Source organism: Podarcis raffonei, chromosome 10 (assembly GCF_027172205.1).
Source record: "Podarcis raffonei isolate rPodRaf1 chromosome 10, rPodRaf1.pri, whole genome shotgun sequence".
NCBI classification, from domain to species: domain Eukaryota; kingdom Metazoa; phylum Chordata; class Lepidosauria; order Squamata; family Lacertidae; genus Podarcis; species Podarcis raffonei.
In genome coordinates this window covers 76,796,974-76,821,956 of record NC_070611.1, presented here as the reverse complement: position 1 = coordinate 76,821,956, position 24,983 = coordinate 76,796,974, and the positions used below count along the sequence as shown (strand labels likewise).

Below are 24,983 nucleotides of genomic sequence, written 5' to 3'. Positions count from 1 at the left end.
ACTTTCCTGTCTAGGAATCTAACTCGATTCCGTTTAACCCTTGGCAAGACGAGCGCACCCAACTCACGCCTCTCCCTCTCTCGAGAGCCGGAGAATCGCGCAGCAATTGCATCCCGAGAAGGCGGAGCAGGAGAGGTTTATGGATTACTTCCGGCAAGGGATACATTCAGTTTTGGACAGCAGTTGAACAGCTGGCCCCCTAACAGCTGGCCCCTGAACACGGGTCCTAAGAAATCTTCACTGGCTCCCGGTCCGTTTCTGAGCACCATTCAAAGCGTTGGTGCTGACCTTGAAAGCCCTAAATGGTCTCAGCCCGAGGAAAACATTTCCGCAAAAAGATCAAAACATGTAGCCGCAGGTGATACAATAGGAGCCTTTCTGCAAATGGCCTTTGCAACTCAACTCACTGGGTTGTAACAAAGTATACACGTTTGCCTCTTTTCAACGGATGCTTTCGCTTAGCCCCGTTTCCTCAATGAATCCACCCATTTCAGTAAAACCTGAGCTGAAATAGTAAGGAAAGCAAAAGAGGAGCCCTGTCTGACCCCCGTCAGCCTCCAGACTCCCCCAGTCACGCGGCAGGAGATTCTTCCTGAGCCCCCCCCCTCCGTGAGGTGGGTATGACATCATGGATGATCCAGTGATGATCCATATGATCCATTGATGATCCACATGATCCAAGCAGACTTGTCCAAAGAGCAGATCTCTAGGCCTGAATGAAACGGGTCTGCGATGATGGATTCGGGGGTCAAGAAATCCGCCCTTTCCAATGCTCTCTCAGGCTGGCCAGGAAAAGGCAGGGAGCAGGAATCGTCAGGCATCCCGGTTGACAGACAGACTTGTCATGTTGCCAAAACATGGAGTCTGAGCTGATTTCCTTTGTGGCGCAACCGGGGATGTTTTTGGGGTGCTCTCTCTGTGACGGGGGCGTCGATTATTTGAGGATGTACAAATTGCAACGCGCTTTAGTTCTGGGCTGCTTCACTCCTCGCATTGGGGGGGTGCTCTGCGCGCAAACAGATCAACAGCTGCCTTGCTTTCTTCCTGGCCTCATTGTCTTGCCTCTGACGGAGACACAAAGGAAGAATTTTACCTGGGTGTCGGGGCTTTGTGTGCAAAAAGCAAAGCCACTTTTTTTCCTAACACAGGAGTCACAAAGCCTAACCCGCTGTTCAGTGTGCACCAATACCTAAAACCTGGAATGGATCTAAGATCATGGCGTGGGGGGGCGGGGGGAGGGAAGGATTTTCAGTGTAAACATTGTAGGGGGGGCCGCACTTTGCAGCTGGATTGCCGGGATCAGCCCCTTCCCCGCTCTCCTCATCCCCAGAAGGAAGAAGGAAGGGGGAAACCTTCCTCTCCTTCGCCCCCCTCAATTCCTCCCCTCGCGGTACATCCTCCTCTCACCCCGCCCCCACAACCCTCAACCCCTCCCCCGTATGTCGCACATCTTCCTCCTCCTCCCATCCGGCTTCTGTTTCCGGAATGAGCGGAGAGAGCCCCCCTCCCAACCTGCCTGCTTCTCCCGGACGTGGAGCTTTTGGGCCGGATTGCTGCTCTGCGGCGTAGCTCGGGGCGGGGGGGGGCGCTTTTCGGAAAAGGGAAGAGGGGCGGCAGGGGACCCCCGTGGATGTTGCAGGAAAGGAAAGGAGAATCGGGAGCGAGAACAAAGAGGTAAAGGGGTCACGGGGGGGGGGGAGAGGGGAGAAAAGGACCCAGAGATCCCCGCCAGCTCCTCCAAGCGCCTTCCGTGGGGTCTGGATCCCTGCGCGCGTGCTGCGAAGGGGGCTTTCCTTGGCCCCTTAGGCGCCTTGGCAGCGGCGGACATGGGGAAGCTACGCAGGGGGTCCCCACGAGGGCCCCCTTGCCCCGTTTCCCCCCCGCAGGCATCCCTGGGGTCCTGTGGGCTCCGCACGGATAAAGCCAGAGCCGCGCCAAGGGGGGCCTCTGGGACAGAGGGAGGGAGTCGAGGAAGTGGGGAGGGGGAGCATCCCTGGGGCAGGGAAGTGCAGCACTGGTGTGGGGGAGAGAGGAAGACCAGTCTTTGGGGAGACTTCACCATGGTGGCGCCTGCGGGGATTCTCTGTAGGGGCCGCCTTGGCTTCTCCCTCCCACCCAGGAATCGGCCACCCCTTCAAGGAGACCAGAGACAGATCCCTGGAAAGTGGGGGGTCGTGTCCCCCCTCCCCTTCCTTCCTGCAAGCTCCATCCTCTTCCCACCCCATAAGCCCCTGCCCTGTCCAGGAAGAGGGGAGGGGAGAGGCCTTCTCAGAAGCGGCTCTTCATTTCTGCAATCCCACCCAGGATGCAGCCAGAAACCTTTTCCTCTCTCTCAGGCGTCCATCTTTAAGTTTCTCTTCCACTGCATGGCTCCAGTACAAATAAAAGACAGTAAAACATCAAACATTAAAAACCTCCCGATACAGGGCTGCCTTCAGCTGTCTTCTAAATGTCAGAATGTTGCCCATTTCCTCGTCCTCTGCCTGGTTCCCTGTAACTTCGCTTCTCGCAGGGGGGGGGGGGAATCAGCAGAAGACCTTCGAAGGACCACCTGCCTGTCCAGACTGAGAGATTTTGGGGGAGATGCTCCTTCAGGTGTACAGGGCCGAGGCTGTTGAGGCCTTTAGGTTGCAGATCTTGCTGCTCCATAACGATCTCATTCAGCAAATAACTTTTTTACTGAAGGCAAAGAAGCATAACAGGATCCAAAAAAAGAGGAAAAACTTAACTTATGTAAAACCCTAACTCAGCATACCAAAACAGCACTCAAGTATAAATCACACAAGCTGAGTAGAGAAATAGGAGACTAGGAAGTGGGACCAGGCGCCTTTCGGCCTTGTAATTTATATTCTATTAAATGTCAGAGGAACCTTGGGACTGGATAACAAGCCTGGCTCACTCCAGTTTAAACCAGCTTCATCTGGTTCCCCAAAACAAGAAAGGTTCTTCATAACCTCATCGCAACTTATCCCACCACCAGCTCTCAGCAGAAAGGAAACTGCCGAGTTTCAGGAAGCCTGCATTAGATCAATACTTTTCTACGCCTGGAAAATGCAACATTGACAATTTAAAGATCAGCACTAACAATTTGAATTGTGCTTGAAAATGTGCTGGGAGCCAGGAAAGATCCTTTAGGAGCAGTGATATGTGGTCTCGGCGGCTGCTCCGATTCAGTTGCAGTTTTGGGTCACCTTCTAAGGTAGCCCCATGTAGACCACATAGCGGTAGTCCAAGCCGGAAACAACCAGAGCATGCACCACTCTGGCGAGACAGTGTGCGGGGAAGGAGGGTCTCAGCCTGTGTTCCAGATGGAGCTGCTAGACAGCTGCCCTGGACACAGAATTGAGCTGCGCCTCCATGGTCAGCTGTGAGTCCAAAATGACCACTAGGCTGTGCACCTGGTCCTTTAGGGCCACAGTTACCCCATTCAGGACCAGGGGGTCCCCCACACCTGCCCAACCCTTGTTCCCCAGGGACAGTACTTCTGTCTTGTCAGGATTCAACCTCAATCTGTTAGCCGCCACCCATCCTCAAACCACCTCCAGGCACCAACACAGGGCATTCACCACCTTCACTGGTTCCAATTTAAATGAGAAGAAGAGCTGGGTATCACCCACATACTGGTGAACACCCAGCCCAAAACCCCTGATGATCTCTCCCACCAGCTTCATATAGATATTAAAAAGCATGGGGGAGAGGACGGAGCCCTGAGGCACCCCACAAGTGAGAGCCCAGGGGTCTGAACACCCATGCCCCAACATCAATTTCTGGACATGGCCCAGGAGGAAGGAGCGGAACCACTGCATAACCATTTCCCCAGCTCTCCTCGAGGGTCCAGAAGGACACCATGGCCAAAGGTCTCCAAAGCCACTGAGAGATCTAGCAGAACCAGGAAATAGCTTTCCCCTCAGACTCTAGCGCATCCGAGATTATCAACGAGCACAACCAGGGCAGTTTCTGTTGCATGATGAGGCCTAAATCCCAATTGGAAGGATAATGGTGGCAGAAGCTTTCCTGGTCCTGCACCCCCAAAAGCTCCAGGCACAAGACTTTCATTAGCTTTGAAGGGGCCATCGGATACTTGGTGGTCTTTTCTTCAAAAGACAAATATTCTGAATACTTTTTAATTGATGTATGATGTAAATAGTGCTTCTGTTTTACATATTCCACATTGGAGAGATTCTGATACACAGATCTGAGTTCATCGCTCCCCCTGAAACTGATGTGTTAGCAGCACTACAAGCCTGGGCAGTGTGTTTGGGGGCCCTGGGCTGCCTAGACAACAAGACCCCCTTCTCAGCCTTGCTTATATGGTCCCAAGAAAGCAGAGCAGTACGTTAGGCACCAGCTTGGCTGCAAGAGTGGCTGGAAGGAGGTGTGCAGGACACCATGTAACTATCTTAGAGACTCCACTCTGGATTTGTGTAGGTTTTCCTCCATAGCCTTTTCTTCTTCTGAAGATAACTCACGAGGCAGCAAAGTATTACGACCAGAGTTTTCCTTCTCGATGGGCTTCCTTCCCTGGTTGACGAGCCCCATCTGCCCTTCACTTTCCTCTGCAGCAGGGGCAGAATCTGCTTTCTTGACTGTGGGATTCACTGTTGTTCTCATCCTCTCCATCCACCAGGGCCTGCCTTCACCTGCAGCAGAATTCCCTAATAAACCAAGGATTTGAGACCCATCAGCTATCCTCACCTGGTTTAGCCGGCCGATTGAAGCCGTTCCTGGGATTGTGGCCTCTGTTGCATGCTGACAGCTTCTGGAAGCCACAGGTGAGAGCTGACTGCAGGGTGGGGACCAATGGTGGATAAATTACCCCATAAGGTGCATGACATTTCCCCCACCAAAGGAACTACCGCTCCCCTAACACCCCATGACATCGTATGATTATGATATTTAAGACAGAACAGGAACAAATTCATGTCCCCAGAAATAACACAACCTCAGTCCATTAGTGAATCAATACTACATTTTCAAGGTACTACATATTCCACTAAGTACAGTTTATCATTTGGCCTTGAATATCCTGCTTTTCTGTGTCATTTTAGGATAGTCCTGCCTCAGAAGATGGGCACGAGATCAGACAGGACATCATTCTTTAAAAAATCAAGCTGCTTTATGAACATTTGTTGAGGATTTTGATAGTTGCTCATGAATTATTATCATTTGATGTGTTTTTTTTAATAAAATTTTTATTGGTTTTTCAACATATAATATAAGACAATACAAACAACAAACACTGACAAACAAACATATAAACATGTATAGTTTCATAATTTTTTTTTCGTATACCCAATTTCAAGGACTTCCCCATGCCTCCCTTTTCTGCATCCCTGTTTTAAACTTTTTTCAGCAACCCCTGATCTGAATTACTTATAAATTCCTTTCTTTAACCCTTTTCTTTCCTCTTGTCCGATCATTTATCGCTGCAAATCTGCTATGCTTTACCCATGACATTTTAACACTCAGTAATTTTGCAAGAGTTTTTAAGATAAAATTTAAATTTATTCCAGTCTTCCTCCACCGTCTCTTTCCCTTGGTCACGGATTCTGCTCGTCATCTCTGCTAGTCCCATATATTCAATCACCTTCGTCTGCCACTCTTCCAGCGTGGGTAGTTCTTGTATCTTCCAATACTTTGCTAGTAGAACTCTTGCTGCTGTTGTAGCATACATAAAGAACGTCCTGTCTTTCTTTGACACCAATTGGCCTACTATGCCCAGGAGAAAAGCCTCTGGTTTTTTGTGAAAGGTACACTTAAGCACCTTCTTAATTTCATTATATATCGTTTCCCAGAAGACCTTAATCCTTGGGCACGTCCACCAAAGGTGATAGAAAGTACCTTCAGTTTCATTACATTTCCAGCATTTGTTATTGGGCAAATGATAAATTTTTGCAAGCTTGACTGGGGTCGTGTACCACCTATAAATCATTTTCATAATATTCTCTCTTAAGGCATTACATGCCGTGAATTTTATACCAGTGGTCCATAACTGTTCCCAGTCAGCAAACATAATGTCATGACCAATGTCCTGTGCCCATTTAATCATAGCTGATTTAACCGTTTCATCCTGTGTATTCCATTTCAGCAGCAAATTGTACATTCTAGACAGATTCTTAGTATTAGGTTCTAACAATTCTGTTTCTAACTTTGACTTCTCCACCTGGAAGCCGATTTTCCTGTCCTGTTTAAAAACTTCATTTATCTGGTAATAATGAAGCCAGTCTCTTACTTTAAACTTCAATTTCTCATAACTCTGTAATTTCACATTTCCACCTTCTTGTTCTACAATTTCCCAATATTTTGGCCATTTAGATTCCATATTAAGTTTTTTAACTTCCTTGGCCTCCATTGGTGACAACCACCTAGGGGTTTTATTTTCCAACAGATCTTTATAACGAATCCAAACACTGTACAATGCTTTCCTAACAATATGGTTTTTGAAACTTTTATGAATTTTTACCTTGTCATACCATATATATGCATGCCAACCAAATCTATTATTGAACCCTTCTAAGTCCAAAATGTCTGTATTCTCAAGAAGTAGCCAGTCTTTCAGCCAGCAAAAAGCTGCTGCTTCATAGTACAGTTTTAAGTCCGGCAGGGCAAACCCCCCTCTTTCTTTTGCATCAGTTAATATCTTGAATTTTATTCTGGGCTTTTTGCCCTGCCAGACAAATCTCGATATATCTTTCTGCCACTTCTTGAAACAGTCCATTCTGTCCACAATCTGCAATGTTTGAAACAAAAACAGCATTCTTGGCAAAACATTCATCTTAATAACAGCAATTCGGCCTAACAAGGAAAGTCTCAAATTCGACCATATTTCCAAATCTTTCTTAATTTCTGTCCAACATTTCTCATAGTTGTCTTTAAATAAGTTCACATTCTTAGTTGTTAAATTAACCCCTAGATATTTCACTTTATTTGCTACCATTAATCCAGTTTCATTCTGAAACTTCTCTCTTTCCTCTACTGTTAAATTTTTCCCCAGTACCTTTGTTTTTTGTTTATTTAGCTTAAAACCTGCTACTCGACCAAAAACTTGTATTATCTCCAAAACTCTTTTCGTTCTAGTGTCTGGCTCTTGTAAAGTTAATACTAGGTCATCTGCAAACGCTCTCAACTTATATTCTTTAGCTCCGACCTGAATCCCTTTTACCAGCTGGTCCCCTCTAATCATATTTAATAACACCTCCAGCACAGATATGAAAAGTAATGGGGATATTGGGCACCCCTGTCGTGTCCCTTTTTCAATAGCAATTTCCTCAGTGACCACATTATTTACAATTAGTTTTGCTTTTTGTTCAGAATAAATTGCACCTATACCATTCTCAAAGCCCTGGCCCACCCCCATTCCTTTGAGATTCTTTTTCATAAAACTCCAAGAGATATTGTCAAAGGCTTTCTCAGCGTCCACAAATATTAATGCTGCCTTCGTATTAATATTGTTTTCAAGCAACTCCATAATGTCTATTATATTTCTCACATTGTCAGATAAGTGTCTTCCCGGGAGAAAGCCAGCCTGGTCTTTATGAATCTCACCCACCAAAACCCTCTTCAATCTTTTTGCCAAAATGTCTGCAAAAATTTTATAATCCACATTAAGCAATGATATAGGGCGGTAGTTCTTAATCTGGTTCTTATCAGTCTCAGATTTTGGTATAAGTGTAATGTATGCTTCTTTCCACGATTCAGGTGCCTTCTTCCCCTCTAAAATTTCATTGCAGACTTCCTTAAACGGTTGTATCAACCAATCTTTCAAAACTTTGTAGTATCTGGAAGTCAAGCCATCTGGTCCTGGAGATTTTCCCAATTTCATATTTTGAATGGCTCCCTCTATCTCTTGCTCAGTTATTTTCTGATTCAAAGTCACTTTACTTTGTTCAGATATTTTTTGTAATCCATATTTTTTAAGAAAATCTTCTATCTCTTTTTCGTCCACCGGCCCTTGTGCATAAAGTTTTCTGAAATAACTCTGAAAGCAGTTTCTAATCTCGTTTGGCCTGAAAATGTTCTTTCCTTCAACCTCTAAGCTTGTAACCATATTCAACTTTTGCCTTTTCTTCAATTGCCATGCCAGAAGTTTCCCACATTTATCTGCCGATTCAAATGTCTTTTGTCTCATTTGTTTTATTTTCCATTCTATCTCCTGGTTCATCAATTCCATATATTGTCTCTGGTAGAACTTTATTTCTCTTAAAATTTCATGAGACTTTGGCTTTGATCTCAATTTCTTTTCACCTTCTTTTATTCTTTCCAAAATCTTACCTTTCTTTTCATTCTGTCTCTTCTTTTTTAAAGTATTCTGCTGTATCAAGAATCCTCTCATAACGGCTTTACTTGCGTCCCAAATTGTTCTTTTCTCCACCTCTGTTTTCAGATTTATCTCAAAATAGTCCTTAATAGTTTTCTGGGCCTTTCTGTACACCTCTTCATCTCTAAATAGGGAGTCATTCATCCTCCATCTGAAGGAACCAGCTGTTGTTATGTTCATTTCCATCTTTACAGCGTTATGGTCGGAGCAAGTCTTTGGGCAGATTTCCACTTTTTTTATCTTGGGTGCCATCCCACTAGTTACCCAGATTTAGTCGATTCTGGTCCAAGTCATTTTTGCTTCAGAGAAAAAAGTTCCCTCTCTCTCCAGAGGGTTTCTTGTTCTCCAAATGTCGATCAAGTCCATATTATCTGTCATTTCAAAAAAAGCCTTAGGTAGTCTCCCATCCTTAGAAACCACCTGTCTTAGTGCTTTGTCCATATTTGTAGAGACCACTCCATTCATGTCTCCCATCATAATTACATTGTAATCCAAATAGTCCATTAATGTCCCATGTAATTTCTTGAAGAACTCTGACTTCCCTTCATTCGGAGCGTAAATCCCGATTATCAATAATTTTTCTCCTTGGACTTGTATTTCAATTGCCAGGTATCTTCCTTGTTCGTCTTTAAACATCAACTTAGGGGCCAATTTTTCCTTGGCATAAATCACCACTCCTCTTTTTTTCACTTTGTCTGATGAAATAAATTCCTGTCCCAGTCTTTTGTTGACAAGTAATTTTCTGTGTATTCTAGTCACGTGGGTTTCTTGCAAACAAATCAAGTCCAATTGTTCTTTTTTTAAAATATGAAAAACCTCACGTCTTTTTCTGGGAAGGTTCAAACCGTTACAATTCCAACTTAAAAATTGTAGGGCCATCTTGTTGTTTACTTGGTTGCTCCTCCAACAGCCCCCAGCAGTTGTTCTTCCTTTGTAGGAGTTTGAAGTCCAAATGTCAAGTTCGAAATATCCGCTAAGTCCTTTGCCTCAGTAGTCAGGTCCACCACTTCCTTCACGAGGTCCTCTTGGTTTCTTTCCAGAAACTGTTCTTTACCTTGCACTGTTTTTATTTTGGTTTTTTTCCCTTTGTAATTAAAAGACAAGCCTTGTGGGTACTCCCATCTGTATATTATGTTATTCTTCTTCAACAAAGTGGTCAGGTCCTTGTAATAAGTTCTCGCTTCCAAGATATATTTAGGAATATCCTTGTAGATCTGCACAAAAGAATTTTCAATCTCCAGAGATCTTTGATATTGTAAATTTAATATTTTGTCTCTCTCCTCCTTAGATCTCAAAGTTATCAGGCAGTCCCTTGGATTCTTTCTATTTTGTCTTCTGCCCAGTCTGAAGGCCGTAACTATCTTGAATTCCTCCTCTTTCAAACTTACTTGCCAAAATTCCGAGAATTCTTTTGTGAGGAACTCTGCCAAATTGTCCTGTTCACTTTCTGGGACAGCTCTCAATCTCAAATTCCTCTCCTTTCTCTGAAGTTCCATTAAAGACAGGGCCGCCTCATGCTCCTCCAGTTTTTTACAAACTGGTTCTAACTTTACTTGTGTAGATTCTGCTATGGTTTTTGCCTCTTCAGCAGTCTTACGAATTGCAACATTTTCTTCAATTAGTTTATTTATAGTCTCTGTATTGGATGCAACACTTTTAGTATTCAAATCTAGCTTCTCTGATAGCTCTGTTAATTGTTTGGAATTTTCTGTGCCTTGCTTAGTCAAAGCTTCTAAGGACTCATTAATTTTTAATAATGCTTGTGTCACTGTTTCCATCCCTTTTTCCTGCCCTTCTGCACCTGCAAGGGCTAAGCCTGATATAGAACCTCTTTTCTTTTGTGCAATTTTTGTTTTAGCTCTTGTTTTCATCTCATCTTCTTGGCCACTCATGTCCCAAGGTCGTTCCCACAGGAATTATTTCCAGATGGAAAACTCCACTGACTTGCTCTTTACACACTTAAATTTTCCCTCAACCCTCTAGAGGGAGCAGCTCACAGTTCAAGGTACAGAGAAACAAAAGAAAAAAGATGGCTACAACTCTTCCAGTAACTTTCCACTAAAAGAGCTGTCAGTTTGTATCCTCAGCCAAACTCCCAACAATAGCAAATAAAGTTCCAACTTTGTATCAAACTCACAATGCACCAACTTTGTATCTAATCTCAGATGACAGTTTCCAGTCCCGGTGACTTGCTCTTCTTTTAAAGCAGTCCTTTCCCAAGGGTTTAAAACAGCAGAAAAATCTTTTTCCTTTTACCTCTTTCCGACAGGTAATACAAGTTCAAATTTTTCCCCCGCTCCTGCTGCTAAGGGGGGAGGTTCAAATTCAATGTCTGGGTTAAATAGTAGTCAAATTATCTTTCGTCCAATTGCAGCTTGTATGTCATTGCTTTCGCTGTCATGCAGTCCGGGAAAGGCAGACTTCCTTATTTTAGCTCTTTCCCGTTTTCAGCCAAATTTTTAACTTTCTTGCTTTAAATCCCGACGGTTTCCCAATCTTACTCACGGGTAATTTGTAAATCCAAATGTCAGGAAGGAATCGGCGCTCTCCGTTATGGCGACGCAGCTTCACTCCACGGGCTGGGTAGCGACTCTCAGCACCGTGCTCTCACCCGATGCTGCTCCGGAGCCTTTAAAAAGGCTCCTTCACAGTAACGGGGGGCGCTTCAGGTGCCCACCGAGTCTCCTTGTTCACAGGCTTCCGCGCCTGTGATTTTAGGGGTCCCCGCTTCGCCGTAGCGGTCGGACCCGAACTCACGGAGTAGTCTCCCTGAGCGGAGCTCAGCAGGAGACCGCCATTAAACGCTGGCGCCGACCGGAAGTCCGGAAGTCGGCCTTGTAATTTATATTCTATTAAATGTCAGAGTAACCTTGGGACTGGATAACAAGCCTGGCTCACTCCAGTTTAAACCAGCTTCATCTGGTTCCCCAAAACAAGAAAGGTTCTTCATAACCTCATCGCAACTTATCCCACCACCAGCTCTCAGCAGAAAGGAAACTGCCAAGTTTCAGGAAGCCTGCATTAGATCAATATTTTTCTATGCCTGGAAAATGCAACCATGACAATTTAAAGATCAGCACTAACAATTTGAATTGTGCTTGAAAATGTGCTGGGAGCCAGGAAAGATCCTTTAGGAGCAGTGATATGTGGTCTCGGTGGCTGCTCCCATTCAGTTGCAGTTTGGGGTCACCTTCTAAGGTAGCCCCATGTAGACCACATAGCAGTAGTCCAAGCCGGAAACAACCAGAGCATGCACCACTCTGGCGAGACAGTGTGCGGGGAAGGAGGGTCTCAGCCTGCGTTCCAGATGGAGCTGCTAGACAGCTGCCCTGGACACAGAATTGAGCTGCGCCTCCATGGTCAGCTGTGAGTCCAAAATGACCACTAGGCTGTGCACCTGGTCCTTTAGGGCCACAGTTACCCCATTCAGGACCAGGGGGTCCCCCACACCTGCCCACCCCTTGTTCCCCAGGGACAGTACTTCTGTCTTGTCAGGATTCAACCTCAATCTGTTAGCCGCCATCCATCCTCAAACCACCTCCAGGCACCAACACAGGGCATTCACCACCTTCACTGGTTCCAATTTAAATGAGAAGAAGAGCTGGGTATCACCCACATACTGGTGAACACCCAGCCCAAACCCCTGATGATCTCTCCCACCAGCTTCATATAGATATTAAAAAGCATGGGGGAGAGGACGGAGCCCTGAGGCACCCCACAAGTGAGAGCCCAGGGGTCTGAACATCCATGCCCCAACATCAATTTCTGGACATGGCCCAGGAGGAAGGAGCGGAACCACTGCATAACCATTTCCCCAGCTCTCCTCGAGGGTCCAGAAGGACACCATGACCAAAGGTCTCCAAAGCCACCGAGAGATCTAGCAGAACCAGGAAATAGCTTTCCCCTCAGACTCTAGCGCATCCGAGATTATCAACGAGCGCAACCAGGGCAGTTTCTGTTGCATGATGAGGCCTAAATCCCAATTGGAAGGATAATGGTGGCAGAAGCTTTCCTGGTCCTGCACCCCCAAAAGCTCCAGGCACAAGACTTTCATTAGCTTTGAAGGGGCCATCGGATACTTGGTGGCCTTTTCTTCAAAAGACAAATATTCTGAATACTTTTTAATTGATGTATGATGTAAATAGTGCTTCTGTTTTACATATTCCACATTGGAGAGATTCTGATACACAGATCTGAGTTCATCGCTCCCCCTGAAACTGATGTGTTAGCAGCACTACAAGCCTGGGCAGTGTGTTTGGGGGCCCTGGGCTGCCTAGACAACAAGACACCCTTCTCAGCCTTGCTTATATGGTCCCAAGGAAAGCAGAGCAGTACGTTAGGCACCAGCTTGGCTGCAAGAGTGGCTGGAAGGAGGTGTGCAGGACACCATGTAACTATCTTAGAGACTCCACTCTGGATTTGTGTAGGTTTTCCTCCATAGCCTTTTCTTCTTCTGAAGATAACTCACGAGGCAGCAAAGTATTACGACCAGAGTTTTCCTTCTCGATGGGCTTCCTTCCCTGGTTGACGAGCCCCATCTGCCCTTCACTTTCCTCTGCAGCAGGGGCAGAATCTGCTTTCTTGACTGTGGGATTCACTGTTGTTCTCATCCTCTCCATCCACCAGGGCCTGCCTTCACCTGCAGCAGAATTCCCTAATAAACCAAGGATTTGAGACCCATCAGCTATCCTCACCTGGTTTAGCCGGCCGATTGAAGCCGTTCCTGGGATTGTGGCCTCTGTTGCATGCTGACAGCTTCTGGAAGCCACAGGTGAGAGCTGACTGCAGGGTGGGGACCAATGGTGGATAAATTACCCCATAAGGTGCATGACATTTCCCCCACCAAAGGAACTACCGCTCCCCTAACACCCCATGACATCGTATGATTATGATATTTAAGACAGAACAGGAACAAATTCATGTCCCCAGAAATAACACAACCTCAGTCCATTAGTGAATCAATACTACATTTTCAAGGTACTACATATTCCACTAAGTACAGTTTATCATTTGGCCTTGAATATCCTGCTTTTCTGTGTCATTTTAGGATAGTCCTGCCTCAGAAGATGGGCACGAGATCAGACAGGACATCATTCTTTAAAAAATCAAGCTGCTTTATGAACATTGGTTGAGGATTTTGATAGTTGCTCATGAATTATTATCATTTGATGACATTGCAACTTCACTTCCTAAAAAATGGGAACATGGGTAGGAGTTGAGGGAATGTAGGAGACATTGAAATATAGGAGAAGGTGCTAATGGAACTTGATTTGTTCTCTTTCCCTTAGTTCTCTTCCTTGAAACCAAAACAGGATTCCCTTTCCTCCCACTCTGAAGAAGGAGATGGAGAAGGCAGTCAGAACTCCAGGGGATGGGTCACCTCCCCCCCCCCATTAGGAATAGAAATTAAAATGTGTGAAATGTGGACTATGTTCATTGAATGAGCACACATAGTTCACATCAATGACCTCCAACAGGGGAGAAACCATTTAAAGGTATGGAGTGTGGGAAACGTTTCACTGATAGTGGAAACCTTAGAACACATCAGGGGACTCACACAGGGGAGAAACCATTTAAATGCCTGGAGTGCGGAAAGACCTTTACTGGTAATGGAAACCTTAGAAGACATCAACGGACTCACACAGGGGAGAAACCATATAAATGCCTGGAGTGCGGAATGTGCTTCAGTGAGAATGGAAACCTTAAATTACACCAGCGGATTCACACAGGGGAGAAACCATATAAATGTATAGAGTGCGGAATGAGCTTCAGTCAGAATGGACACCTTAGATCCCATCAACGGACTCACACAGGGGAGAAACCATTTAAATGCCTGGAGTGCGGAAAGTACTTCAGTCAGAATGGATACCTTAAATTACACCAGCGGATTCACACAGGGGAGAAACCATATAAATGTATAGAGTGCGGAAAGTGCTTCAGTCGTAATGGATACTTTAAATTACACCAGCAGACTCACACAGGGGAGAAACCATATAAATGTATAGAGTGCGGAATGAGCTTTAGTGTTAATGGAAGCCTTAGAAGACATCAACGGACTCACACAGGGGAGAAACCATATAAATGTATAGAGTGCGGAATGAGCTTCAGTGATAATGGAAGCCTTAGAACACATCAACGGACTCACACAGGGGAGAAACCATTTAAATGCCTGGAGTGCGGAAAGACCTTTACTTGTAATGGAAACCTTAGAAGACATCAACAGACTCACACAGGGGAGAAACCATATAAATGTATAGAGTGCGGAATGAGCTTTAGTGATAATAGAAACCTTAGAAGACATCAATGGACTCACACAGGGGAGAAACCATTTAAATGCCTGGAGTGCGGAAAGACCTTTCCTGGTAATGGAAACCTTAGAACACATCAACGGACTCACACAGGGGAGAAACCATATAAATGTATAGAGTGTGGAAAGAGCTTTAGTGATAATGGAAGCCTTAGAAGACATCAACAGACTCACACAGGGGAGAAACCATATAAATGTATAGAGTGTGGAAAGAGCTTTAGTGATAATGGATACTTTAAATTACACCAGCGGACTCACACAGGGGAGAAACCATATAAATGTATAGAGTGCGGAATGAGCTTCAGTGATAATGGAAACCTTAGAAGACATCAACGGACTCACACAGGGGAGAAACAATATAAATGTATAGAGTGCGGAATGAGATTTAGTGATAATGGAAGCCTTAGAAGACATCAACGGACTCACACAGGGGAGAAACCATATAAATGTATAGAGTGTGGAAAGAGCTTTAGTGATAATGGAAGCCTTAGAAGACATCAACAGACTCACACAGGGGAGAAACCATATAAATGTATAGAGTGTGGAAAGAGCTTTAGTGATAATGGAAACCTTAGAGGACATCAACGGACTCACACAGGAGAGAAACCATTTAAATGCATGGAGTGTGAAAAGAGCTTCAGTCAGAGTGGAACCCTTAGAAGACATAAGCAGACACACAGCGGAGAAACCATTTAAATGTATGCACTGTGGAAGGAGCTTCCGTCAGAGTGGAACCCTTGATTTATGTCAACAAACTCACACAAAACACAAACCTTATAAATATCAGGAAAGTAGATAGAGGTTGAGTCCTAGTGGAAGTTCTAAATCAACAGACTCAAGACACTAAGAACTTTAGGAATTGAAACCCTTCAAACCATCCACAAACTCAGAGAGGAGAAGCAGTTTAAATGAAAAGATTGCAAAAGTGCTTTATTTACAATGGAGTGTTTAAGGAACATCCAGGGACTCTCACATGGAAGATCCCATTTTGGTGTCTGGAGTGTGGGACATCTTCCTCTTAGAGTCCACTCTTTTCTTCACAGAAATGAACTCGGCAGGAAATCAGTCTTTAACACATTTTGTGTATGTGAAGTTCTGGTATTTATGTGTAAAACTGTATAGTAATGAAATATTGAAGGCAATGTCAAACAATGTGATTATAATCTAAGATGTAAAGTACCTTTCAATAGAGAAGGGGTGAGGGTTTATCTGGATTGCTGGTGGTCAGTGAGGATTAAAGCTGGGCGATATATTGTTCCAAACTGGTTTCTAGACCACATCGTGATAACCTTTCAAAAACAACTGATATGGCAACACACCACAGATCACAGTGTGTGTTTCTGGGATGCCCATTTGCCTGGAAGCAGCCGGCAGAAAGCTTTGCTTTGTGAAGCCCCTGAATATGCCGAGTTGCTGACTTCCCTCCCAGAAGACAGGAAGCGAAAGACACACATCCATTGCCCTGTCTCCTTCCAGCCTCTTTCCTCCCTTGCTCCCTTCTGCCGGTTTGTGTGCCTGACTTAGATATCCTGTGTGCTCTATTTTTTTACGGCTGAAACTGGATTTCCTCTCAGGAGCTAAGTTTTGTGCCTCACTGGGGACCCAGTGAGAACTGTATGCTTTGAAAGCTCAGTAAATTATTACCGAAGAAGTCCTGCTGCTTCTCTGTGTGTTTTTGACCTCAGTGTGGGACTTGCTCTACACGTGGCCCCTACTCTCCTCCTGCCCTGGAGTTGCTTTACTCAAGCATGCAAGACGGGTGCATCTGTGTGCACTCAAAAGCAAATAAAGTAGGACTCGCCTTTCTATGAGAGTACAGTGGTACCTTGCGTTACAGACGCTTCAGGTTACAGACTCTGCTAACCCAGAAATAGTACTTCGTGTTAAGAACTTTGCTTCAGGATGAGAACAGAAATCGTGCTCCGGCGGTGTGGCAGCAGCAGGAGGCCTCATTAGCTAAAGTGGTGCCTCGGGTGGGGTGCTGTCTTGCTTTGGACATGAGGGAGAGCAGAGATGATTCCTTGGTCCTGATGTGTGCTGAATAAACTGCTTGTAAATCTGCTCACATATGCCTCTCCAGCCACTTCTCTTGTGCCTTTACTCTGCTGAGTGTGCATGCCCAGCTTCTGAAGCTCAGCTTGCAGTTTCATGCTGATCCAAGGACTGGAGATCGCCCAGCACAGCTGGGGGGCTGCCATTTGCCCCCAATTCCTTGGCTGCATTCCAACACTAAGCACTGGAGGAGAAAATGAGCCCTGCAGGATCAGGCCAGAGGGCTCCCTCCTAGAGGGGAGACAGAGCAGAGGAGCCACCCATCACCCTGTCCTCCTCCTCCTCCACCACAGATTGGCCTCCTCCTCTTTTAAAGCACCTTTATTGGTGGCCTCTGCCTCTTGTGGGAGGGAGTTCCACAGGTTTTATTCTGCCCTGCTAGAGGAAGCGCTTTCTCTTCTCTGCCTGCCTTCCTGCCTTCCTTCCTTCCTTCCTTCCTTCCTTCCTTCCTTCCTTCCTTGCACCAGTGAGGTTTTAGGGACCAGGGTATATTTCATGTCTGAATGTTTCCATCTGCGGACAACCTCGACTTCTTGCAGGAAAGGGAGGGATTGGGCTTTCGCTCTGGAGGACCCTGCCCCCCCCCCCCGTCTTACTTTCCTCTCTAGGAATCTAGCTCGTTTCCATTTAACCCTTGGCAAGCCGAGCGCACCCAACTCACGCCTCTCCCTCTCCCGAGAGCAGGAGCATCGCGCTGCAATGGCATCCCGAGAAGACGGAGGACGAGAGGCTTATGGATTACTTCCGGCAAGGGATACATTCAGTTTTGGACAGCAGCTGAACAGCTGGCCCCTGAACACGGGTCCTAAGAAATCCTCACTGGCTCTAGATCCGTTTCTGATCACCATTCAAAGTGTTGGTGCTGACCTTGAAAGCCCTAAATGGTCTCAGCCCGACGAAAACATTTCCGCAAAAAGATCAAAACACCCATTTCAGTAAAACCTGAGCTGAAATAGTAAGGAGAGCAAAACAGCAGCCCTGTCTGACCCCCGTCAGCCTCCAGACTCCCCCAGTCACGCGGCAGGAGATTCTTCCTGAGCCCCCCCCCCTCCGTGAGATGGGTATGACATCATGGATGATCCAGTGATGATCCATATGACCCATTGATGATCCACATGATCCAAGCAGACTGGGCCAAAGAGCAGGTCTCTAGGCCTGAATGAAACGGGTCTGCGATGATGGATTCTGGAGTCAAGAAATCCGCCCTTTCCAGTGATCTCTCAGGCTGGCCAGGAAAAGGCAGGGAGCAGGAATCCTCAGGCATCCCGGCTGACAGACAGACTTGTCATGTTGCCAAAACATGGAGTCTGAGCTGATTTCCATGTACAACTCACTTTGTGGCGCAACCGGGGATGTTTTTGGGGTGCTCTCTCTGTGACGGGGGGGGCGATTATTTGAGGGTGTGCAAATTGCAACGCGCTTTAGTTCTGGGCTGCTTCACTCCTCGCATGGGGGGGGGCTCTGCGCGCAAACAGATCAACAGCTGCCTTGCTTTCTTCCTGGCCTTATTGTGTCGCCTCTGAGGGAGACACAAGGGAAGAATTGTGTTGGGGTGTGTGTGTGTGCAAAAGCCCAAGCCCTATTTTCCCCGTAACACAGCCAACCCGCTGCTCAATGTGCACAAATACCAAAAACATGGAATGGATCTAAGATCATGGCGTGGGTGGGGGGGAGGGAAGGATTTTGCAATGTAAACATTGTAGGGGGGGACCCCACTTTGCAGCTGGATTGCCTGGATCAGCCCCTCCCGCGCTCTCCTAGTAAGAGGGGAGGGGAAAAACAATTCTTTCCCTCGCTTCCCGTCACAACCTGCTTTCACGCCGCCCCCAAACCCTCAAACACCCCCCCCGGTATGTTGCACCTTTTCCTTCTGCTCCTCCTCCCCGCAATCCGGCTTCTGTTTCTGGAATGAGGGGAGAGAGCCCCCCCTCTCAAACTGCTTGCTTCGTCCGCAAGTGGAGCTTCTACGCCGGATTGCTGCTCTGCTCCATAGCTCTAGGGGCGCGCGCTTTTGGAAAGGGAAGGAGGGGCGGCAGGACCCCCCCCCTCCGTGGTTGTTGCAGGAAAGGAAAGGAGAATCGGGAGCGAGGACAAAGAGGTAAAGGGGTCGCGGGGGGAGGGGAGAAAAGGATCCAGAGACCCCTCCAGCTCCCCAAAGCGCCTTCCGTGGGGCCTGGATCCCTGCGTGCGTGCTGCGAAGGGGGCTTTCCTTGGCCCCTTGGGTGCCTTGGCGGGGGGGCCATTCACCACCCATTCAGGGGATCCCAGCGAAGCGCCCTCGCCCCATTTCCCCCGCGCAGGCATCCCTGGGGCGCTGTGGGTTCCGTGCGGAGAGAGGTGGGCCATGAAAGGGTTAATGGGAGTGAGGGACGCCTGGATAGAGAACCCCCGTCCCTCCCCTGCTCGTCTTGGGGGGCCCTTCTGGACGGAGAGATGGAGGCGCAGGGCGAGCGGTGAGCCGCGCCAAGGGGTGCGGGGCCTCTGGGTGCAGGGGAGACTCTGGGACAGAGGGAGGGAATCGAGGAAGTGGGGAGCGGGAACATCCCTGGGGCAGGGAAGGGCAGCAATCCGGGGGGGGAGAGCTAGGTAGAGCTAGGTAGACCAGTCTTTGGGGACACGTCTCCATCTTGGCGCCGGTGGGGATTGTCTTGGCTTCTCCCTCCCACCCAATTATCGGCCACCCCTTCAAGGCAACCAGAGGGATCACTGGAAAGTGGGGGGTCGTGTCCCCCCTCCCATTCCTTCCTGCAAACTCCATCCTCTTACTGCCCCATAAGCCCCTGCCCTGTGCAGACGCAGCGCTTCTGCCCAGTCCAACCATTGTTCCCCTGGAGAGGAGAGGAAACATTAAACATTAAAATCCTCCTGATACAGGGCTGCCTTCAGCTGTCTTCTAAATGTCAGAATGTTGCCCATTTCCTTACCCTCTGCCTAATTCCATGTACCCTCGCTTCTCGCCGGGAAGGAACCAGCAGAAGACCCTCAGAAGAGGACCTCAGTGTCCAGACTAAACCATGGGGGTGGAGACGGTCCTTCAGGGCAGAGGCTGTTGAGGGCTTTAGGTTACAGATCTTGCTCCTCCATAATGACCTCAAGAGCAAGTTTGACGTAAAATTTTTGAGTAGTAAAAAACCCTCAGAGGCAGCAAAAATGTTATTCAGCAAATAAATTCATTACTGAATGCAAACAAGCATAACAGGATCCAAAACATAGCAAAGACCTAACTTAAATAAAAACCTAACTTGGCATACCAAAGCAGCACTCAAGTAAATAAAAAGAATTGTCCAGTAGCTCCTTAGAGACCAACTAAGATTGTCCTGGGTATAACCTTTGGTGTGCATGCAAACTTCTTCAGATACACTGAAAGAGAAGTCACCAGACCCTTATGTATAGTGGGAGGGTGGGGTGGGGGTTTTCTCAAAAGCGTAGTAGGAGATGGGTATGGTAAAGCTGTTGACGACTGTTAATGACTGCAATTAGTCCTACAGGAAAAAGCATGGGATAGTATGCATACTAACTAGCTTTAGTATGTGTAATGAGACAAGAATCCAATATCTCTATTAAGACCAGGTCTCTCCAGAGTTTTCAGTTTATTAATAAGTTGTAATTCAGCAACTTCTCTTTCAAGTCTATTTCTGAAATTCTTTTTTTATTAATTTTGACTGCGTCAGACCAATACGGCTAGCTGCCTGAATCTAGCACTCAAGTAAGACGCACACAAGCAGAGTATTGAAATAGCAGAATAGGAAGTGGGACCAGGCGCCTTTCAATACTGCAATTTATAAACAATTCAGTGTCAGAGTAACATTGGGATGGGATAACAAGCCTGGCTCACTCCAGTTTAAACCAAAATCAAGGAAGGTTCAGCATAGTCTCATAACAACTGATCCCACCACCTGCTCTCAGCAGAAAGGAAACTCCCTTATCAGCTAAAATGTTCCAGGTAGAGAAAACTCCAGCTTTGAATCACACAGAGTAGAACCTTCTTGAAGCAATAAACCAGGAATGATCTGTCTACATTAGATCAATACTATTCTATGCCTGAAAAATGCAACTATGTCACTTTAAAGGTCAGCACCAACAGTGTGAATTATGACTGGAAATGCCCTAGGAGCCAGGGAAGATCCTTTAGGACCAGTGATATGTGGTCTCGGCGGCTTCTCCGAGTTATTAGTCTAGCTGCCCCATTCTGGATTAGTTGCAGTTTCTGAGTCACCTTCAAAGGTAGCCCTACGTAGAGCACATTGCAGTAGTCCAAACTGGAGATAACCAGAGCATGCACCACTCTGGTGAGACAGTCCGAGGGCAGGGAGGGTCTCATCTGGTGTACCAGATGGAGCTGGCAGACAGAACTGACCTGTGCCTCCATGGACAGCTGTGAGTCCAAAATGACCCCCAGGCTGTGCACCTGGTCCTTTAGGGCAGGCATCCCCAACCTTCGGCCCTCCAGATGTTTTGGACTACAATTCCCATCATCCCTGATCACTGGTCCTGTTAGCAAGGGATCATGGGAGTTGTAGGCCAAAACATCTGGAGGGCCGCAGGTTGAGGGTGCCTGCTTTAGGGCCACAGTTACCCCATTCAGGACCAGGGAATCCTCCACATCTGACTGTCCTCCAGGGACAGTACTTCTGTCTTGTCAGGATTCAACCACAGCCGCCACCCATCCTCAAACCACCTCCAGGCACCAACACACGGCATTCACCACCTTCACTGGTTCCGATTTAAATGAGAAGAACCACATACTGGTGAACACCCAACCCAAAACCCCTGATGATCTCTCCCAGTGGCTTCATATAGATATTAAAAAGCATGGGGGAGAGGACAGAGCCCTGAGGCTCCCCATAAGTGAGCACCCAGGGGTCAGAACACTCATCCCCCAACACCACTTTCTGGACATGGCCCAGGAGGAAGGAGGGGAACCACTGCACAGCTGTGCCCCCAGCTCCCCTAGAGGGTCCAGAAGGATACAATGGTCAAAGGTCTTCAAAGCCGCTGAGAGATCCAGCAGAACCAGGAAACAGCTTTCCCCTCAGACTCTAGCCCATCAGAGATCATCAAGCAGCACAACCAGGACAGTTTCTGTTGCATGATGAGGCCTGAATCCCAACTGGAAGGATCATGGTGGCAGAAGCTTTCCTGGTCCTGCAGCCCACAAAAGCCCCAGCCACAATACATTTATAAGCTTTCAAGTGGCCACATGATACATGGTGGTCTTTTCTTCAAAAAACAAATATTTTGAATACTTTTACAGTGCTGTATGATGTAAGTGGCATTTCTGTTTCCCTTGTTCCACATTGGAGAGATATTGATACACAGGTCTGAGCTCATTTCTCCGCCTGAAACTGCTGTGTTAGCAGCAATGGAAGCCTGGGGAAAGTGTTGTGGGGTCCTGGGCTGCCTAGACAACAAGACCCCCTTCTCAGCAGAGCAGTACGTTAGGCACCAGCTCGGCTGCAGGAGTTGCTGGCAGGAGGTGTGCAGGGCACTATCCAAGCATCTTAGAGACTCCACTCAAGATTTGTGTAAGTTTTCCTCCATAGCCTTTTCTTCTCCTGAAGATAAGTCATAAGGCAGCAAAGGATTAGGATCAGAGTTTTCCTTCTCGATGGGCTCCCTTCCCTTTCCTCTGCAGGATGTGCAGAATCTGTCTTCTTGACTGTGGGATTCACTGTTGTTCTCATCCTCTCCATCCACCAGCGTATTTCTTCACCTGCAACAGAATTCCCCAACCCACCAAGAATTTGAGACCCATCAGCTATCCTCACCTGGTTTTGCCAGCCGGTTGAAGCCATTCCTGGGATTGTGGCCCCTGTTGCATGCTGACAGCTTCTGGAAGCCACAGGTGAGAGCTGAGTGCAGGGTGGAGACCAATGGTGGATAGATTACCCGAGAAGGTGCATGACATTTCCCCCACCAAAGGTACCGCCTCTCCTCTAACACCCCAAGACATCCTCTAATTATGATATTTAAGACAGATCAGGAATAAATTCATGTCTCCATAAATAACACAACTTCAGACCATTAATGAATCAATATTACCTATTCAAGGATGAAGTTTCCATTAAGTACACTTATCTATTTTCCTTGAATATCCAGCTTTGTCAGTGCCAGATTAGGATAGTCCTCTGTCAGAAGACAAGCACAGGATCAGGCAGCACATCATCATTATAAAGAACCATTGGGGTGGGTGTTTCCGCCTGGGATTCCCATGTGCCATCTGCTTTCCTTCTGCTTCTCCTGCTCTCTCCATGCAATGTGAGGCATGTAGACAGAGGTCCATCTCCAAGAACAGGAGCTTCCCTGAGCACCCATTCAGCTGACGCCAAGCACCAAGCCTTGTCACTAGTTCTCTGACTGACCCAGACCACAGACCAATGGATAAGACATAGACCTGGGTCTCACATAATCGTCCGTATGGACCTCCTGAGGCCAATGGGACTGTGCAGGTGATTCATTTAGAGATTGAGGTGGATGGGGGCTTCCGGTTGAGCTGCGATCAGGGAAAGAAGCGCGAGGCAACCCTCAGGGGGGGCTCGAGCAGTGCGGGGGCTTTAGAGGGGCTACGAAGGCTACATGGACCTCCATACCCTGAGAGGAGTATCTTGGGGGGCAGAGTACCTGGCAGAGACTGGATGTTCTCTCCTGTTTCACAGGCTTTAAACCTAAACTGAAGCTTGGGGACGGGATTGAGCTGCAGGCACCGAGGGGAAGCAGCAGACCCCACGCTGTGCAGTCTCAAGCTTCGACTGAAAGCGGCCAGCTTCCAAACAAAGAAAACAAATCTGGACTAAAAGTAAAGCAGTTATTATCTGCGGATTTTACAAAAGAAAATTAACAAGATTTGGAGTGCTGAGGGTGAAAAAAGGGAGTCCGTCCCAGCGGTAGGGAGAAAATGGCGTCTGGCGGAAGACTGAGAGAGGACTGAAAGTAAGAAAGCAGCCGCCAAGTGAGGTTCGGAGAAAATCCTTGGTTACTATGTTCCGAGGTAACGATTTGTGGGGATACAACAGAGAGGCATAGAAGGGGAGGAAAAACTTCTTTGTATCAGGCATAGAAGGGGAGGAAAAACTTCTTTGTATCGTCTTGGTTGAAGCGTCCTGTGCCAGTGGTCGGAGAGTGAGCTTAAAATGCCCACCAGTGAACACCAGTGAACTCTGCTTCTTTCCTGCTGTTTGTAAAGAGGTTGGGCAGAAGTATATGTTGGAGTAACAGTCGGTACGTTTGCAGGAGCAAGAAAGAAGAGACTTGGGGATTGCTGTGAATTGCTGTGAATATCTCCTGAAGTTCTATCTGAGCCTCTCCTTTGCTTTTTTCGCCCTCTATGTGGGGGAGGAGATAAACGGTACGCTTTATAATGCTTGATTACCGGTCTTGAGTGGGGAATTTATGGATTAAGCTGATAAGGAACCGGAAAAAGAAGATTTTGTATTTGGAGTACAACACGAAGAATAAGTCTTTGACTTTTGTTTTTATCTTTACTTCTTACTCCTGTTTTTCCCCCCTCTCCCCCCCTTCTTCTTTCCTGATCTTTTTTCCTCCCTTTCCTTACTCTATCGCCCCTCATGTATCCCCTTCCCCCACCCTTATTTTTCCCCCCTTCTCTCTTTTTATCTGCTCTCCCTCCCTCCTTCACTTTCTGCTCTCTCCGTGTTTTGGAGGTTTCATTCCCTTCTTTACTTTTCGTGCCTTTCTTCCTGACACTCTATGGCAGTCTCCCCGTCTGGTCCTCCAGCCACGTGAAAGGGGAAATTCCACTTGAAGAACAAAGAAACGGAAAGTAACTTTACTTAAGGAAGGATTTTTATTGAATTTACGGGAACTGCTGCCACTGTGTGGGGAAACAGGGGAACTGCAATTGGGAAATTTGAAAAACAGTATACGTTAATTTGCGACCCCTGGGGTGGAAATTAGAATAACATTAGTAAATAAATATCTGATTAAGCAATTGTGACAGAATGAAGAAAGGAGTGGGAACACCAGGAGAAAGAAGACCATCTAGACAGGAGAATGGCAAGAATGGGAAAGAGATAAAGGACTATGATGCGTTGATGGTTGAAATAAGAAAGGAGTTTAAACAAAATGAACAATATATTGAGAAAAAATTGTTAGAAGTTCAGGATACATTAGATAAGAAACTGGAGGGGGTGGTGGGAGAACTGACAGGTAAAGTAAAGGACTTAACGGTAAGATCTAAAGTGTTGGAAGAGTCAATGAAAAGGGCTCAGAAAGATCTAAAGGAAAGTAAAAAGGAGACAGGATCAGAGGAGAAATAAAGGACATAAGTAAAACACAAGAAGAACACTG

General features: G+C 46.7%; 2 pseudogenes; both read left to right on the top strand.

The window, feature by feature from the left end:
* Positions 1-24,983, top strand: part of LOC128421753 (zinc finger protein ZFP2-like) — a 461,814-nt pseudogene that overhangs the window by 126,752 nt on the left and 310,079 nt on the right.
* LOC128421725 (zinc finger protein 160-like) lies at positions 13,610-15,333 on the top strand (annotated as a pseudogene).